Raw genomic sequence first — 14366 nt, forward strand, 5'->3', positions numbered from 1 at the left:
TCTCCATTACATTGGTGAGCTTCAGTATTCTGTGCCTTTGCACAGGCAGACAGCAACTCCTGGAGAATGAGTGTTCTCTAAGCCTTGGCCCTGGAGTTACCATCCCAAGCTCAGCCCCAGCTTCTGCTGTGGGGAACTTACATAAGTGTGGCTNGTGAGCAGGTCAGGCCGCTTGNGGTGCCTGTGGACAGGGAAGAAGCTGGTATCCCTGGCCAGTGCCTTGTCCCAAATAAATGTACATCTGTTTGCCTACAGCGACTTGAACAACAAGCTAACATTCATTTGTCTGCCACAGAAACACCTGGAGTCCTACCTGGCTGACTGCTAAGATGCCATTGCTGTTTTTCTCTGTATTCACATTGTTCTCCGGTTCCGCAACATTGCAGCGAAGAGGGACGTCCCTGCTCTGGACAGGTCACTGAGCTCTGGTCCTTGGTGTCCGGATGCGGTCAGCTTTTTATCTTACACAAACAACTCCGTCCTGACTCCGGGCTCTGCCTCACCTGATGCCCTTCACCCTTATTGCCATTCATGTGTCTCAGGGGCAGCACTGGTGTCGGGAATAGCCACTCACCATCACCCTGAAGGGTGCTGTGCTCCCTGGGCAGACTGCACCCCCAGCCAGCTGACCTTTGACTCTGATTAAGCCTGCAGGTACTGGGAGCAGGNGCTTGCCTTGCTGTGGCCTCGGTTTGAGCTGATCCTGGAGATGAATGTCCAGAGTGTCCGCAGCACTGACCCCCAGCGCCTTGGGGGATTGGACACTCGGCCCCACTATGTAAGGGCGGGCGAGGTTAACAAGGGGGTCTTGTGGTCACACTGAGTGGTGGGTTGGGTACTGCCAAAGGAGTCAACTTAGGCAGACAACTCCTCTCTGACTGGGGACAGGAGTTNCANGGACAGCTGGGGGTTGNGTCTGCCAGGCAGGCAGGTGTAGGCCTTCCCTTCTTGCTCCGAGATCATTCTGGTGGTCGGCCCTGGGCAGGCCTTGCTGGTTCACCAGCCCTGCTTGCTCTCTGACACACCTTTTCATCTGGCGGTCAGCCTGATTCACTCAGCTGATCCCTGGCTTTGGTAGTTCCTGGAAGGCGTCAGTGGAATCCCTGAGTCAGGATGTAATGTGGAGTTTTACCAACTTCTGAAATGGAACCAGCATCAACAGGTGTCCGGCCACTCCTACCGTTTGCCTGTGTTCCATGGTTGTCGGTTTCCTCGCTCTTTCCCCTGGGCTCTGCATCACACGATCTCCCTGAAGGCCAACAAGCATCTGTGCCTGAGATCCTGGTGAAGCTCTGACTGCTCAGGTCACCATGAGTCTGACCCTGACTCTCCTCTGTGCAGGGGGCGCTGACCCAGCTGATCCAGCTCTACCATCGCTTCCACCGGGTGCTGTCCCAGCCCCAGCTCCGCGCACTCCCGGCCAGGGCCGAGCTCATCAACATCCATCACCTCATGGTGGAGCTGAAAAAACACAAGCCAAACTTCTGATTCACACCCACTGGGGCCCTAAGCTCCTGTAGATTTCTCTGGGTCTCACACTGTCACCTGGGACCCCCTTCCCATCCCTTTCATCTCCATGGCTTCCACACACCCCTCTCAGCCTCCATTGCCAGGACTCTGCCTCAACAGAGTGCACCCAAGGCCACTCCCTGCTTCTGAGTGAGGTGACCTTCATTTCCAGTCTGGTCAGCTCCTCTGCTGTTCACTCACAGCCTGTGAGCTTCCACTGCACCAGGCTCTGACTGACCCTCAGCTCTTAGGACAGAGAGGTGCAGGCCACTCTGTAGCTGATCTCTGGGCTCTGCTGGAACAGTGACATCACCTCGTGGCAGGTCTCACTCTGTGGCAATAATAAGTACTTACAGTGCTGGGACTGTGTCCTCTCCTTTGTCCCTGGGCCTTTGAATTCTCCAGCATGTCTTTATTGTAGACCTAGTCAGTTCCTGGTGGGCATCAGGAAGAGGGTGGGATAGTACCCCGAGGTCTATTGCTGCTTCTGGCCCAGGGGTGGCATAGATGCTCAGGAGGGGACTGTAGCTCTCCAGGAGGGTGGCACGTGTCCCAAGGCCTGGGAATGTGGTAGCTTTGGGTGCTGTCCTGAGGGCTACCATGGGAATAATCCACACAGACTCTGAGGTTGTCTGTGTCAGCCTCTAAGTGGCTGTTACAACTCTTTTGAGAGTGGAGGGCCTGTAACACCTGCAGCCATGCATCGAGGCAGGGGTGGACCTGTCTCCAGAACAGATTCTGTCATTTTCATGTGACCCAGACCCTTCCCGCTGCCCTCTGCCTCCTGCCCCACCTCTGTAAGAAGTTTGCAGACTCCAGAGCAGTGGTTCTCAACCTTCCTAATACTGCAACCCTTTAATACAGTTCCCGGTGCTGACCCCAACCTTAAAGTTATTTTCAGTGTTACTTCATAACTGTAATTTTGCTACTGTTAAGAATACCAATAGGGGGCTGGTGAGATGGCTCAGTGGGTAAGAGCACCCGACTGCTCTTCCGAAGGTCCAGAGTTCAAATCCCAGCAACCACATGGTGGCTCACAACCATCCGTAACGAGATCTGGCACCCTCTTCTGGAGTGTCTGAAGACAGCTACAGTGTACTTACATATAATAAATAAATAAATAAATAAATCTTTAAAAAAAAAAAGAATACCAATATAAATATCTGTGTTTTCTGATGGACTTAAGCAATTCCTGTGAAAGGGTTGTTTGACCCCCCAAATTGGTTATGACCCACAGGTCCTACAGTGAAGGTACATGCTTGACCAAGTTGTTTGGTTTTTTGAGACAGGGTTTCTCTGTGCAGCCCTGGTTGTCCTGGCACTCTGTAGGCCAGGCTGGCTTTGAACTTAGAGACCTACCTGCCTCTGCCTCCCAAGTGCTGGGACTGAAGGTGTGTGCTGCCACAGCCTGGCAACCTTGACCAAGTCTTAAAAGCTAGGCTGGTTTGCAGACCTGTAACCCTTGCAAATTGGGGGCCTCAGGCACTGGATGGAAAGCCTGCTTCAGTTACAGATTAAGTTCAAGGCCAGCCTGGACCANGTCTTAAAAGTAAAGCTGGGATACAGCTCAGTGGCAGGAAGCCATCCCTAGGTCTCATCTACAGGGTGGGTGAAATTCCAGGTGAAAGACGCTGTCAAGGAAAAAAGAGTAATTTGAGGTTATTTCCTTTACCCCATTCACTTCCCAGGGCCTTGACTGGGGAACCTAATTCCACCCCGTGCCCGCTCCGGGCATCCATGCTCCTTTCTCACTTGTCACAACTTTCCCACCTACTCTACCACCCTCTTCCAGGTGTCAGACCTGGGGATCCCAATCTTCTGGTTTTACCTTATAGCCCTGGTTGTATTCTGGAACTTGCTATGTGGTTGAAGAATGCAGAAATCTTTCCTCCCAAGGGCTGGGATTAAAGGCATTCCCAGAGAAACCCAGGACCCTTTCTTTGTGGGGTCACATCATGCTCAGCTGGTGTGTAGTTCAGTGAGGACAGGGTCAGCAGGCAGGAAGCCCTGGGGTAAATCCTGGGCAACAGCAACCACAAAAGGAAAACAACTAATGCTGTGCTGTGGCGGACACTGCAGGGGATACCCGGTTTCTTAGTGTGGCCCTTCCTCAGTGTGACCTGGACAGCTTCGTGGGCTTGTGAAGCTGGCCAGCAGTTCCTGGACTCTGCAGTCTGCAGTCTGGAGGGACATTTGACATAGAGCCCAGTCCATCTCCAAGATTCTTGGGAGCTGCGATGCGGAGCACGGCCGCCAGGGGGCAGCAGGACACAGGAGTAGGAGGGGCTCCAGTTCCTGATCACCTAAGTGGCTGTGAGCTTTGAATGCTGGGGAAGGCAGGGAGTTGTGGTCGCCTATGCCCTCTTCATACCAAAGCAGCCAGGGATTTTCCTTTCAGCCCCGAATCCTCTGGTTTGTGGTTTTCACGGGTCCTTATGATCTTCTGGCTGAAACACAGCTTCTGCGCGAGATTACACCTCGGGCTCCTTACCCGATTGTTACTTAACTCCACATTCCCCAGTCACAGTGACATAGACACACACAGACAAACACACACATGCACAACATACACACCACGGTATACTGAGGTTAGGCGGGAGGATCAAGAATTCAAGGTCTAGACTGGAGAGAAGACTCAGAGGTTGAGAGCCTTAACTGCTCTTATGTAGGTCCTGAGTTGAAGTCTCAGAAATTACTTGATGGCTCACAACCTCTCTAATAATATCTGGCGCCCTCTTCTGGTGGACAAGGACACATGAAGGCAAAACACTGTACATAATAAATCTAAAATAAAATAAAGAATTCAAGGTCCACCTGAGCTACAACAAGGCATACACCACAAACAGCACAAATGAACAAACACACAGGCTCCATAGACCAGTAGCATCAGGGTCCACTCTTTAGGGGGAGTTGTGTCGATGTCTCCCTTCCCTTGCTGAATCCCTAAGATCAATGTGTTCATCTAGTGCAGGGGACCCTACAGTCCTGCAGTAGGGTTTGGAGGTGTTCCTACATGATGTAGTGACCCCCCCCCAATACTGTGCAGGGATCTCTTTACAGAAATCTTATTTCGCTTCATTTCTTTTTCATTCTTTTAAAAAATATTTGTATGTATATGTGTGTTTTACCTCCATGTATATCTGTGCACAACATCCATGGAGTGGCCCCGGTGGCCAGAAGAGGGCGCCCTATCCCGTCTAAGGCTGGAGTTACAAGTGGGTGAGAACTGGAACTGAACCCATGTCCTCTGGAACAGCAGTAAGCATTCTTCACCTCTGAACAATCTCTGCAGCTCCATAATTTTACTTGGAAGTGACGCCATCTTTCTTTTTATGCCTTGATTCTCTGATTCTTTTCTCTGCAGCACAGGGTCTCACTCAGGCCTGAGCCACCTAACTACCCTGCAGAGAAGGTGTGAACAGGAGAAGTCCTGGGTTCTTCAGGGTCACAGAGTCCACGAGAAGGAGCTTCCCAATCTGTCTCCACAGTGCTCAGTCTACAAAAACGTCTGATGTCCTCCAGCACCAATGCAGCTTTGCTAACATAACCCACACATGGAATATTCTGGATGCCCTGTGTAGGTATATATTTTCCCAAACCTACTTTAATAAGCTTTCTTAAATATTTTAACCTCTCTTCTAGCTCACCACCCACCAGAGGAAGTAGAAAGAAATGGTTAATAGGGCAAAGGAGGGTGTGGACCTATTTAGAAATAGTTGTTTGGGGAGAGTCTAATCTGCATTGTCAGGATATCAGCAATTGAGTTCACACCAGTCAACAATGGCAGTTTAATCCAGAAGAAACTTTGAGGTTGTACCAATCAGCCTGAGTCTGCAGAAGCAGGAAGAAGCTGCCAGAACAGCATCAGTTCTTAGTTTTGTTTCTCTCTACAAAGTCATGACAAATGATCAGCAAAGAAGGCAAGGCTAACCAATGGCACAGCGGCCTCTGTGAAGATCAGCATCAACAAAGCCCAACGAGGACCAGCAAAGAGTTGCAAGGTGAACCAATGGCACACAGTGTCGTCTGTGGTCTGTTGGGTTCTACTCATAACCTTTTCAAACATCATGTGTTCTCTCAATAGGGCATCTCTGACGCTCCAGCAAAACTTCACATGTCCCTTTTCCACGCAGAGTACAGAAAAGCACCACAAGTCGGCTTCAGCAAAAACATCCTGTCATAAGACAGTTTCCAGAAAAAAACATCACAGGACACAACTGAGTCCCAAAGAAACCAGAAATTTCCACTTCAGGCCTGGTCTCTTAGATTTAGGTCCTCAGATCAGAGAGCTGTGTTCCAAAAAGGTTTTTTGTATGCCACCCATGTCTATTTTTTAACAGATAATCTCTAATTCTATCTTTATCCTAAAGCCTTAGTAAGGGCCTTTGCAATAAGAGAGCTGTTGTCAGCTGACTGGATTTCAAACATTGGGAATGTGGCTCAGTGACTTGAGTGCCCACCTTGTATACTGCAGGTCCCCAGTTTGATTTCTCAACACCTCCAAAAACTCGGCGGTGGCACCCATCTGGGATGGTGAGGTGACTCAGGAAGAGGTGATTGCCACCCAGTCTGACCACCTGAGTTCAGTCCCCCAGAACCCATGTGGAAAGACAGAACTGGGTACCCAACGTTGTCTTCTGACCCCCTCTGCCCCCAGCACACACCACAGCTGGGGAGTGGCCACATTCACACATGGTACACATAAAGCAATAGTATAAATACATAACACATAAAAGTTTAAAATCTCCGTGATTATCCTTGCATGGGATTCCCTTCAATCCTCCTGGCTGCTTCTCATCACAATGTGGGTTTTGGACACAGGTAAGTCTGGAGGAATACTGGGCACAACTTTTTTTTTTTTTTCGAGACAGGGTTTCTCTGTATAGCCCTGGCTGTCCTGGAACTCACTTTGTAGACCAGGCTGGCCTCGAACTCAGAAATCCGCCTGCCTCTGCCTCCCGAGTGCTGGGATTAAAGGCGTGCGCCACCACGCCCGGCTCTGGGCACAACTTTTATATACGATCTGTTAAAAGAGAAGATAATGGAGGAGTATAAACGTTTCACTGGGGCGGGGGAAGCTGGGGAGATGACTCAGTGGTTAAGAACACTGACTGCTCTTCCAGAGGTCCTGAGTTCAATTCTCAGCAACCACATGGTGGCTCACAATCATCTGTACTAGGATCTGATGCCCTCTTCTGGTGTTTCTAAAGACAGCGATGTACACACATAAAATAATAAATAAATCATTTAAAAAAAAAAAAGTTTCAGGGGGCGGTACCCAAGTTTCAGAGGAGAGAAACATCGCTGTTCTTGAAGGGGAAATTTCTGGTTTCTGTGGAAAGTCAGTTCTGTCAAATGCTGTTGTGCTGAAGCAGACACAGGTGAAAGGGTGTTTGCTAAAGTAGATTCGTGAAAGGACACATGATGTTTAGAAGGAATATAAATAAGTTCCAACACACAGTAGACGAGGCTGCATGGTATTGGTAAGCCTTACCATTATTTATTGGTCTTCGTTGCTTGTGACTCCATAGAGAGAAATGCACCAAAAACCTTCTGGTGATGCTGTGGTGGCTTCTTGCTGCTTCTACAGCAGGATGATTGGCAGAGTGAAGTGAAAGTCTCTGGATCTGTGAGCTGAGACAGACTCAGGTGGAGTTTTGCTAAGACAGACTTACGTGGTGTTTTGCTGAGGCAAGCCTCGCGGAAGGCAAGACTCGTGTGAGGACACGTGATGTTTGGAGGGAGTATAATAGGACACAATGGACAGTGTTGGTGGGCTTGCATAGCTGGCTTTGCAATGCTACCTTGGTCTCAAGTCTTCATCTTCATTGATCTTCACTTTGTTGAGAGTCGTGGCAGAGAACTTCTCCTGGTCATTCCTGCTGACTCATGACGATTTAGTGGAGGCCTGGCAGTTTCTGCTGGGTCCTGCCACAGCCGATGATTTGGGTTTGCTATTCTGACCCTGCAGACCTGGACTGCTGGTATCCCGACAATTGGAGATTGAAATTGCCCCAAGAAACTACTTCTAAACAGCAAAGAGCTGAGCCTCTTGGCTGCTTCTGCATCGAGCTGCCATTGCTGATTCTTGTGAACTGGACCACTGATATCCTGATAATGCAGACTGGATTTGCTTCAAAGAACCATTTCTAAACAGGTGAACTAATCCCATATCCTCATATCCTTTCTTTTTCTCTACTTCTGGTGGGTGGTGGGCTATAAATGAGGTTAAGCATTTAAGAACCCTTTTTAAAAATGGGTTTAGAAAAATCTAAGCCAATTACCTAAGCTGAGGATGTGCACCTGGGAGTTCAACACAAACTCCCATCCTACACCGGAGACCCTGGGAGAGAAGCTGGAGAGAAGGAGAAGCAGAAACCACCACAGTAGCAGGGACAGGGAGAGCCCAGGGGAGCTTCAACACGGCATCATTAGTAGCTACAACAAATGTGTGGGAGGAAATGGGTGAAGTGTCTTGTACACTTGGCACATCAAAGGATGTCTAGATGCGTCTCTGATCTTTAGCCCTGGGGGCTCATAATCCTGGGGACAGGGCAAGGCTCAGGTCTTCCCTGTGTCCTTGTGATCACAGACTCTCAGCATGCGCCTCATAGTGATGGAGAGCAGAACACAGAGGTGACACAGCCTAGGAATGACCTTATCACAGATCAGAACGGACTGAGCACACCTGGCACAGCCCTGTTCACACTCAGCTGCCACAGCCTCATCCTGGCCCAACAGATACACACAGCATAGTGACCCAGATTCTGGAAGGTTCTCCATCTGCCATTTATTTCTTGAAAAAAAAATCAAACCAAACCAAAACTCTAAGTATTCTCAATCCATGAAATTAACAAGAAATCAACCCTAGGTCAGGATGTGAACAATCAAGGTCCCATTCAGATTCTAAATCTCAGTGTGGAAGTGAGGAGCTGCAGCTCAGGGCAGCATGGAGCTGACAGGATGCAGATGTCTTCCAGTGTTTGGCTGGAGCAGCAAGGTTGGCTGTGGAAGGGAACATGGGGCAGTGCAGGGACAGGGTCCTGTGTGCAGGGCAGGCTGGGCTCCACAATTCTTCACACTGAACCCATACGCTCACAGGGAACATCTGACAACGTTGTGTAAAGAAAACTGAGGGCTCTGGATGTCACAGGAGAGACCTGAACACATCGTCTGTCACTCAGTCCACTCCAGGCAGCTGTCTTCATGCTAGGGAATGAGAGTCATGACCCATCACTGTGAAGACAACATCCCAACAACCCACAGCTCACAGGGGATTCTGGGAGTCCCTGAAACCCAATCATGTCCACATTGCCCCTCTCAAATCAGACCCTAGAGTGCTACCTTTACAATCTGGGAGAGACGTATCAGAGCTCTGGGAGCCTTCTCTGCCTAGGATAAAACAAAACAAATGTATATGCATATGTACATGTGTGTATTCATATCATGGTACAACTGAGGCACCCAGAAGATTTCTCTGGAGGAGATATTATGGATTCCCAGAGCTCCCAACATCTCCAGCTTCACTCCAATGTCCCCCAGGACAATCCTGTCCCCACACTAACCTGGAGCTGGAGCATAGGCCCCTCCTTTTCCACCTGTGAGAAGAAAAGCTGTGAGAGTTCAAGGAAGATCTTGACACTAAGAAGTTCCCAGAACTGACAGTACACCCATTTAGAGACAGTAGCAATGCGGGTGTGGCTGTGTTCACCATTGATGAGCAGAGCACACTCTAAAGGAGGCTGAGAGAAAACTCAGACCCTGCCCTTTCCTACCTGTGTTTCTTCTCCTCTTCATCACAAAAGCCACCACAGCTCCAGTGACTATCACAGCTCCAAGGACAACCAGAACAGCAATGGTCACCATGTTTGAGACAGTGAATGGAGGAGGCTCTGGGAAGGACAGGTACAGCAAATGAAGGTGAGGGTCATGACCCCAGCTCTCAGCCCTGACCAGCTCAGGGTCTGCAGAAGGCTCCAGATTTCCCTGACCCAAGCTCTGCACCCACACCCTCCTTACCCCATCTCAGGGTGAGGGGCTCAGGCAGCCCCTCATGGTACACATAACATGTGTAATTCTGCTCCTTCCCAAGAGGCACCACCACAGATGCCCACTTCTGGAAGGTTCCATCCCCTGCAGGCCTGGTCTCCACAAGCTCCATGTCCTGGGTCAGCTCCTCCCCATTCAACTGCCAGGTCAGGGTGATGTCAGCAGGGTAGAAGCCCAGGGCCCAGCACCTCAGGGTGACATCACNNTNAGATCTGGGGTGATGGGTCACATGTGCCTTTGGGGGATCTGTGTGGAAGATTTAAGAAATCACAGGATTAACAAGACAAACTGAAATCTACACAAGACTCAGTTAAATCAATGATGACAGTGAACTATGTGTCTGACACTTCAACTGTCATGGCACTAGTGACCTGCAGGTAGAGCTGGTCCCCTCAGCACAGAACTGCATATTTTCTGTTGGGACTCAGAAGCCAAGAGGGAATCCACATAAGCCAGTGGGTCAACATGGCCATCCTTATGTGATGTTCTATAGCATGAGAGACGTAGTCACAGAATGAAAGAGGGAATGGAAAATAAGTAATTTATTATGTGTTTGAGTTCATCTCAAAATCAGAAATTAGGGCCATATGCCACTGGAAGGATGTCACCACTGAGACTGCCACTGTGGTCATCTTGCTGACCAATATTAACTGTCAGTCCAAGTGAACAGCCATCACTAAGTGTGTAGCCAGANAAAATGACTCCCTGCCCCTGACTCCGGAGGACAAGGTAGAGGTGTGTCACACAGGATCCCTGGAGTGAGCTGTGGACCGCAGTGCAGCACTCACTGGAACACAGTGGGCTCACAGGGTGTGTGATCTTCCCTCTCACTCCAGCCCTGGATTGCAGAAGACCCTGTCTCTCAGAGTCCAAGTCCTGATTCACTGGGGGGAGCACTGTAATTTGTGGGGGCAGAGGAAGAGCAGGAGGCTTCTGGATGTTTAGTTCTGACAGGAAACAGTCTCAGTTCACAAGAATCTCTCCTTTAAAGAGAACCCTGATTTAACTTGCCTAATTATCCAGGCTAGCAGTCTCCCCTGCAACCTGTGGAGACTGATACAAATGATAATACAAGGGCATGGAGAAACAGGATTACTCCAGTGCAGACAAAAACTCACTAGAAACAAAATAAGGCCTCAAAAAAAAAAAAAAAGTAAAGAAAAAAGAAAGAAGAAAAAGAAAAGAGATAGAGAGAATTAGATTGTGGAAGGGATGCAATTGACACACAGGGAGGGATCTGGGAGAATGTATTCTTTGGAAAGTTCTAGAAACTGGGGGAAGCAACCTAGTGTAGGGGAGTCCATGTCTCTTATCAGGTAAAGGAGACTTCCGGTCCTGAGGTGTAAGGGCTGACACACTCAGCAGGACAGGAGTCAGTGTCCACACACAGTGGGTGTGGACAGAGAACCCAGCCTGGGAGAAGCCATGGCTGACAGAGGTTACAGGGGAACTGAAGGGAGCAGCTGTTGTTTACCTCAGGGAAATTCTCTCCTTCCCTCCTGAGACAGCCTGGGCACTGTCCAGGGAGAAGGCTGAGCCCTGGGAGAGTCAGTGCAGTCACTGTGATGAGGGATCAGGAGACCCAGGGACACTGTCTCCCCTCTGAGACAGGGGCATCACCCCAGCTGAGGGTTTCTTCTTCCCCAGGACTGAGCCCCAGCCCGAGGGCAGAGGGAGGAGCTGCCCGCGGCCCCTGCACCTTTGCGTAGCAGCGTCTCCTTCCCGAGCTCCAGGTATCTGCGGAGCCACTCCACGCACGCGCCCTCCAGGTAGGCCCTACGCCTCTCTGCAAGACCATCCTGCTCCAACTTGCGTCGGGTGATCAGCGCTGCTAGGTCCGCCGCTGTCCACGTTTTCAGGTCTTCGTTCAGGGCTAGGTAATCGCGGCCGTCATAGGCGGTCTGCTCATACCCGCGGAGGAGGCTCCCATCTGACCCCATGTCACAGCCCAACAACCACTGGAAAGTGTGAGAGCCTGCGGGATCCCGCCGTCAGCCCTGTCCACCTGCCCCCGCCCCCGCCCCGGTTCCGCCCACTCGCAGACTCCTCCAAACGGAAAGGGAAACCAGTCCCGGATTGGTTCCGAAACCGAACTTCGGACCTTGGACCAGGGACATCTCCCGGCCCTGTGTCGGGACGTGGAGGGGTCGTGACCTCCGACCCGGGGTCACTCACCGCCCGCGCTCTGGTTGTAGTAGCTGAGCAGGTTCCTCAGGCTCACTCGGAAACTCTGCTCGTTGCCCTTGGCTGTGCGTGTTCCGCTCCCAATACTCCGGCCCCTCCTGCTCCATCCACGGTGCCCGCGGCTCCATCCTCGGATTCTTCGCGTCGCTGTCGAAGCGCACGAACTGCATGTCGTCCACGTAGCCGACGATAATGAACCGGGGCTCCCTGAGGCCGGGCCGGGACACGGCGGTGTGGAAATACCGCAGCGTGTGTGAGCCTGGGGATGGCGCGCGGTGAGACCCCGATCTCCTCCCCGGGCCCCGGCCGGGTGCGCGGGCCGGGAGGGGAGCAGGACGCGGGGCTCAAGACCCGGTGGAGAAGGGGCGGAGGGTCTGGTGGGCGACGCGGAGACGCGACTTCCCCGTTGCCACCCCCGCCCCTCCCCGCAGACGCTGTTTCCCTCCCGACCCGGCACTGACCCGAGCTGGTCTCAGTCAGTTTCAGGGAGGCTGCCAGCAGCAGGAGCAGCATTCGCAGCGTCATTTCTCCATCTGAAACACAAGGCATCTGAGGCCCTCGGGCTGCGCGGACTTTACAACCAGGGACAGCAGAGCTGGTTGGTTTCCCAGGATTCTGCCACCCAATGGAAATGAGTCCTGCCAGATAATTCCTGCTATCTCAGGGGGTCAGAGAGGGCATCAGATCCCCAGGAGCTATAAAGTGGTGCTGCTCCAGGGCAAGGGAGGGGCAGGAGCTGAGCTGCAGGAGAGGGTGGTGTCTGCAGGGAGCAGAGTGAGGCCCTTGTGCACCTGTGAGGGTTTCCATTGCTGTGATAAGACCCCATGACCAACAGCAACTTGAGGAAGAAAGGATTTCTTTCAGTTTACACTTCCACATCACAGTCTATCATTGAAGAGATTCACAGCAGGACCTTGAGAGGATTCTAAAGGAGGAAGTGAAGAAGAGACCTTGGGGACCAGTGCTAATAGCTTTGTAGCTCATGGCTTGCTCAGCCTGCTTTCTTATACAATCCCTGATCACCAGCCAAGAACACCTAGAGTGGGCTGAGCCCTTCCATACTGATCATTAATAATAATTTTTAAAATGCCTTATAGAGTTTCCCAAAAGCGTCCTGGATGGATGTAATTTTTCAATTCAGGATCCTCTTCTTATATATGTCTCAGTTTGTGTGGAGTTGACAAAATGCAAACAGCACAGCCTCCTGGTGCAGGGTCACTCAGTGAGAGCTGAGGGAGGAGGATGAGTGAGTTCTTCCCCCTGAGCTGAGCCAGGGACCTACCCTGTGGATGGAGGCCCCATGGTAAAACAGTTGGAATGCAAGGAATGGGAGCCAACTCCATTCCTGCCTCTCCATCCTAAGGACCTGTTGTTCCCTTGCCTGTTGGTTGATGCTGTTGACATAACCATGGGAGAGACTGATAAAGTCAGGGCAAGGGAGGAGAAGGATTGCTTTGGGAGCTTTCCCTTCCCCAGAACTGTGTGGTAGCCTGATCACACAACATCAGTGATGGGAGCAGCTCCAGGCTTGGTTTTAGCTGCATTGAACCATGTCTGCTCGCTGACCAACGTCCACAATTTATCCAAGCTGACAGTTGGGCAGAAGCTCTGGTTCCTCTTCAGGTGGTAATGCCTCACACCAACTTTGCCTGAGTGACCTGGGTGACACTTGTGGAAGTTCATCCTGAGGAGATGCATGCCTCCAGCGTTCCTGTGGCCTCCTGGGTGCTCAATGTGTTTTCCAGATGCAACCATGGCCTCAGCTCAGGTGGCCCCGGAGTTTCCAGGTCTTCCTCAGTTTGGATGGCATGGCAGAGGCAGAAAGGAAAGAGACTCCTTAGACCTTTATAAATTGCATTTAAAGCACTTTTTATGGCCTTTATAAGTCACATTCACAGATCTCAAAGCTCACTTTCAAGATTATTGCAACGTACTTAACCTCTCATATCCTTAGAAGTTACATACAGTTTACAGTTTTTTCCATCCAGTTATTCACCACAAGACACAGGTGGTTGGTTCCTGAGAGCAGACACTGTAAAACAACTTCCTTTACATAAACAAATAGTAAAAAGTTACATTGAGATCTTTGTTGGGAGTTCATCTCTTCTTAGAATCTGGTAACAATGTGATCAGTGTGGAGACCCAGTAGCAACTCTAGGAAAGTGTCCATGAGTTTTACACATGCAGAGAACTGAGAAGCACCTGAAGCCTGTGCTGTTGCTTGCTGAGAAACTGACAAAGCTCTCCCTAGTCCACACCACCAGAGATCTGGGAACGATGAATTTCACCTGACTAAGCAGGAAGTACCAAGCAGCTTCTAAATCTATTAAAAATGACAGACTTATTTGTTACCTAGACAACCACTGAAGGTTCCACTGTGGTAGTCTTGATTTCACTGGGGACAGAGGACCCAAGGCAGCATCAGTTTTCCCTGCCCAATTCAGAAGTTCCAAAGAGTGGAGGAGGACCCTAGGGGACCAGCCTACCTTGTCTAAGCAAAGCAAGACAATCAACTCCCCAGTTGTCCACAGTTTGTCCAGGGTCCTGTTGACAGACAAGATGAAGGGCAGGTTTTCACCCAGTGGCTGGCTTTGTCACCTTTAAAGCAAGCTGAAAGTGCAGTT

General features: G+C 50.6%; 2 pseudogenes; one reads left to right on the forward strand and one right to left on the reverse strand.

The window, feature by feature from the left end:
- Positions 1–295: 295 nt before the first annotated feature.
- Positions 296–1488, forward strand: LOC115030340 (annotated as a pseudogene).
- Positions 1489–8794: 7306 nt separating this feature from the next.
- Positions 8795–12299, reverse strand: LOC110288724 (annotated as a pseudogene).
- Between the last annotated feature and the right edge of the window lie 2067 nt (positions 12300–14366).

The sequence above is a fragment of the Mus caroli genome, unplaced genomic scaffold, assembly GCF_900094665.2.
Source record: "Mus caroli unplaced genomic scaffold, CAROLI_EIJ_v1.1 scaffold_19446_1, whole genome shotgun sequence".
Taxonomy (NCBI): domain Eukaryota; kingdom Metazoa; phylum Chordata; class Mammalia; order Rodentia; family Muridae; genus Mus; species Mus caroli.